This window comes from Vombatus ursinus, unplaced genomic scaffold (assembly GCF_900497805.2).
Source record: "Vombatus ursinus unplaced genomic scaffold, bare-nosed wombat genome assembly UNPS02009824.1, whole genome shotgun sequence".
NCBI classification, from domain to species: Eukaryota; Metazoa; Chordata; class Mammalia; order Diprotodontia; family Vombatidae; genus Vombatus; species Vombatus ursinus.
Window position 1 is genome coordinate 973237 of NW_020949602.1, and position 5443 is coordinate 978679.

The following is a 5443-nucleotide window of genomic DNA, read 5'->3' on the forward strand; positions in this document are numbered from 1 at the left end:
TGTGTGGTATGTGTGTGTATATGGTGTGTTAGTGTGTGGTGTGTGTGCTTGTGTATGGTGTGATTGTGGTGTGTGTGTGTGGTATGTGTGTGTGTGTATATGGTGTGTTGGTGTGTGTGGTATGTGTGTGTGCTTGTGTATGGTGGCTTTGTGTGTGGTGTGTGTGTGTGTGTGTGTGTGTGTGTGTGGACTAGCTCAGGCCTGTGCAAGGGAGCTGCTCGACTTTATTGCTTTTTCCTGGCGGGGAGCCAGAGCTAGCTAAGGTACCATCCAGGCAGCTATAAACAATCAGGGTGAGCCTTTGTTCTGCTGGAAAGAGCAGCCGGGAAAATTCTAGACATAACATCCTCCATACCTTCTCTCACGTGCCATCCAGTCTGAACTTGCTTGCATTGGGTCTTTGCTCCTTTTTAAAAAAGCGTTTCGGAGACAAGCAGGCCTTCAGCTCACTCGTTGACACTAGTCTTCCCAGAACACGGGCAGAATCCCTCCTTGTGGTCAGGGTCTGACCATGTCACCCTGGACCCTCCCTTAGTCACCTCCACTGGCCTCCTGTCACCTCCACGTTCAAACATAAAATCCCCTGTTTGCCTTTGAAAGCTCTTCCCAACAGGGCCCCTTCTTGCCATTCCGGTTTCCTAAGGCTAAGACTTTATTCCTCTGTGATACAATAAATAGCTCTGGCTTCCTGGCTGTCCTGGCTGTCCCCTGTCTCCAGAAGGTTCTCCCTCTTCATCTCTGCCTCCCAGCTTCCCTGGGATACAAAAAGAGGCAAAAGACAGCCCCTGCCCTCAAGGGGCTCACAGTCTAATGGGAGAGACAACAGACAAAAATGTACAAATAAATTATAGACAGGAGAAATAGGAAGTCATAGGGTGGGGGTGGGGCATTAGAATCACAAGGGGCTGGGGAAGGCTTCCTGGAGGAGGTGGGGTTTTAGTAGGAGGCAGAAAAGGGTAAATTACATTACAGGAAAAGACACAAAAACCTATTAAAGCAGGGAGAAAGAAGGGACGGAGATGAGCATTGGTTGAACCTTACTCTCATCAGATTTGGCTCAAGAAGAGAATAACATAATCAGTTAGGTACTAATATTGATAGACTTAGCCCTTCTCAGCAATGCAAGGATCTAAGCCATCTCCAAAGATCTCATGATGGAAAATGCTATCCACATCCAAGGAAAGAACTATGGAGTTTGAATGCATATCGAAGCATGATATTTGCTGTTTTTTTTCTTCTGTTGTGTTTTGTTTCCTCTTTCTGGTGATTCCTCCTATTGGTTCTAATTCTTACTTACAACATCACTAATGTGAAAATATGTTTGATAGGAATGTATATGTATAGCCTATATCAGATTGCATGCCATTTTCGGGAGGGAGGTGAGGAGGGAGGGGGAGAAAAATTTTAAACTGAAAAGCTTATGGAAGTGATTGTTGATAAATCAAAATAAATTAATTTTAAAAGTTTTTTTTTTAAAAAAAGAAAGTAAATGCAGACCAAGAAAACAAAGTTAGAAAAATATGCTTTGAGCTGTATTAAGAATCCATCAATTCTTTCTCTGGAAATGGATAGAATTTTTCATCATAAGTCCTTTGGAATTGTCTTAGATTATTGTATTTCTGAGAATAGCTAAGTCATTCACAGTTGATCATGATATAATATTACTGTGACTGTGTACAATATTTTCCTGGTTCTGCTCATTTCACTTTGCATCAGTTCATGTAAGTCATTCCAGGTTTTTCTCAAAACATCCTGCAGAGCACTTTTTCACATGGTTGTGGACAGGTTGTATTTCATTCTTTTAAAACCTATTGTTCATATCCTTTAACCATTTATCTATTGGGAAGGGTTCTTAGTTTTAAAGATTTAAAACAGTTCCTTATATGTCTTGGCTATGAGATCTTTATCAAAGAAACTTACTGCAAAGAATTTTTCCCGTTACCTGTTTCCTTTCTCGTTATAACTACATTAGATTTGTTTGTACAAACCCTTTGTAATTTAATATAATCAAAGTTGTCCATTTTCTCTTTCATCATCCTCTTTATCACTTGCTTAGTCACGGACTCTTCCCCTATCCAAAGATCAGAAAGGGAATTTCTTCCTTCATCCTCCAATTCATTGATGATTTGACCTTTCATATTTAGGTCCCGTATCCATTAGGAGCTTCTCTTGGTGTATGGTGTGAGGTGTTAGTCTAACCCTCATTTCTGCCAGTTTTATCTTAACTGCTGTCCAGTTTTCCCAGCATTCTTTGTCAAACAGTGATTCCTTTTCCAAGTAACTTTGGTCTTTGGATTTACTGACCACTCTGCTTCTGTTGATCCTTGCTTCTGTACGTTCTGCACCTAATCTGTTTCACAGATTGGATGTCCTTTTTAAATCAGTATCAAATATGGCTTTAATGATGAATGTGTTATAGTATGGTTTGAGATCTGGTACTGATCAGCCCCATTTCCCTCTTTCTCATTTATTACCCCTTGAGATCCTTTTTTTTTTAGAGGCAGTAAGGGTTGAGTGACTTGCCCAAGGTCACACAGCTAGAAGTGCCTGAGGCCGGATTTGAACTCAGGTCCTCCTGACTCCAGGCCAGTGCTGTATCCACTGAGCAGCTGTAGGGATTTTCTTGGCCCCCCCCCTTAACTTAGCCTGGTTTTTGTGTTCTGCCTCCTACCTACTCCCATGAACTCTTCCTATTTATTTTGTATTTACTTGTTGTTTCTTACTGGTGGAATGTAAGCTCCTTGAGGGCAGGGGTTGTTTCTTGCTGTTTTGTATCCCCGGTAACACTTGTTGAATTAAATTGAACCAAATATATACCCTCCTGTTGATAGTGTATGGTTGCCAGCCATGTAGCCATGACCTTCCAAGAACCAAAGCTGCAGGGAAAGCAGAGTTCAAAAGATCAGTGATGTGTGATGTATGTGAACAAGTTGCCATGGAGGACTGAGGGTGATGTGGCTTGAGAAACGGCATCAGGACCAGGATGGAGGTGGGCTGGCTGGCTAGGGAGTGACAGAGAAGGGAAAGGGTAGACAATCCCAACGTTGCCCCAGTATCCATGCTCTTACAAGGACCAGCAGAAGGCCTCCAGCATATTGGATGGGTCTTCTGTAAGGAGTGCAGAAAGAGAGAAGCAAGAAGTACCTTGGATGAAAAGGCAGAGACCTATTATCATGTCTGCTGGTGGAAGGAGTCCCAGGGATGAGATCACCATCAGTTCCCTCCCAATCAATTCATTTCAATAGAGCAGCTGAAATTCCCCTCATTTTACAGGTAAGTAAAACGCCGTTCCTCTAGTCTGACCTCCCACAGTTATATTTGTCTGTGTATAAGTAGTGGAAAGAACGTTGGCTCAAGAGGCAGAGGGCAGGGGTTCATGCAGGTGCTGCCTCTCTGGGTCACCCATGACCTTCCTGGCCCTCAGTTTCCTCACCTATAATAAAATGAGCAGGTTGATGAGAGCACCTCTGAGGTCCCTTATAGCTCCAAGTCTGTGTTCTCACTGGGATCCCTACTGAGGGCAGGAACAGCTACATTTTCCTGGGATTATATCTCCCAGGGCCTGCACATAGTAGGTGCTTAACCAAAGTTGCCGGAATTGAATTTTGCTGTTTTAAGGCTTGATGGAGTGTTTTCCTCACAAGACTATCTGTGAGGTACTGGGAGGCTATCTGGGGATGGATGGTGGGGGGGGGGGGGGGAACGGACTTGTCAAATTGCCAGAAATTCCCCTGATCACCCCATGTTAAAGTCTCTCACAATCCTGCCTTCTGCCCTGGTCCTCTGTCTAATCCTGTCCTGGGGACCCTGCCCCTAAACAATAAATAATGCCAATCCAGGGCAAGGAAGGAGGCAGGGTCTAGGTGCCGGGGCACAAATCTGGCCAGGTCACTGTCCTACTCAGAAGTCTTCAGTGACTCCCTGTCACCTTTGGGCTCACTTCTCAGCCTGGCATTTTCTGACCCTCCCTAATCTGGCTCCTGCCCACTCTTCTGGTCTGGACCTTGCTTCTCCCAAACCAGCGGCTCCTTTCAAGTCCAGGATTAAATATAAAGCTTCTCTTTGGAGCCCTTGCCCCATTTCCTGTCTCCTCTGCACTCTGTACAGCCCCAGACGCCGGCCTGTCCTGACTCCTGACCTCACCAGTGGTCCTCAGGCCTGGAATGCCCTCTTGTCTTCCTTCACTTCTGCTTCTTAGCTCTTCTGGCTTCTTCCAAGTCTCAGCCCAAAGCCCACCCTCGGTGAAGGGCTGCTCCAGTGACCCCTCCCTAGGGTCTTGGCTCTGAGGTCACCTTCCATCTACGCTGCTTACAGCTTGTTTGTACGTAGTTGTTTGCATGTTTTCTCCCCATTAGAATGGAAGCCCCTGGGGGGCAGGGAGTGGTTTTCTGTTTTTGGTCTTTCTTTGTATTCGGAGGACTTAACATAGTGCCTGGCACCTGGTAAGTGCTTAATGAATGCTTGCTGCATAGATTGGATTCGGCTGTGTGCTTTGGGAGGGGGAGGGGGAGATGGGGTCAGGTTCCTCTCCCCTAGTTTCCCCTTTCTGGGAAACCTGGTATCCAGAGAGACCTCCAGGGGTCTGGCAGACCCCCAAGCCCAGGAGGCCCCAGAATCCCTCCGTCACCTAGTAGCCGGCCTCCCCTGGAGAGCCCCTGGTATCTCAGGAACGTTCCAGGAAATGAAATATTCCCCCATGGAAGCAAGGCCAAGCCCTTTTTTAAAAAAAAAAAAAGGTATTTACTCCTCTTTTCCAAGCTCTGAACGTGCTGTGGGTGAAGCAATAACCAGGAAGGCAGGACAAAGCAGATCACTGCGGACAGGGATGGGGGACAGAGCCAGAGGTTCGGCCTGTCCCAGGCTCAGGACTGAAGCACATGCTCCTCCTGTCTGTGAATGAACACTCTGGGCCCTCCAGAGCTGGCGCGTGGTGGGGTGGGGGAGGGGAGAGGAGGAGGAGGAATGGGGGGTACAGCGAGGAAGGAGAGAGTGGACACACTTTGAAGTTTGATCTTCATTATCAGCATTTTCTCCATCACTTTCTTAAGTTTAGAAACCAACAGAACAATAAATGAAGCCCTAGTTTGTAGCTTCTGCTGATTTCCAAGGTGTAAAAGCTCCCATGGAGCATTTAACAAGCTGTCACACACCACTGTCAGTCCCCAACTGACTCCATCCTCTGCCCAGGCTGGGTCCTGCGCAGCCCGGTCTCACTTCTGCCTCCCTGTCTTGGCTCATACTGGTCCCTTGCTTAGAATGCCCTCTTCACTTCTCTTAACTCTGTTCAAAGCTAGGTCATCCTTCAAGGCCCAGCTAAAGTCCCCTCTCCTCTAGGAAGCATTTCCTGGTTGGCTTCACCCAAATGGATCTTTGCCTTTCTCTGACCCCTCCTGGGCTTTTTATATGTACCATGGGAGGCAGCTGATAGGGTGGGCACAGTGCT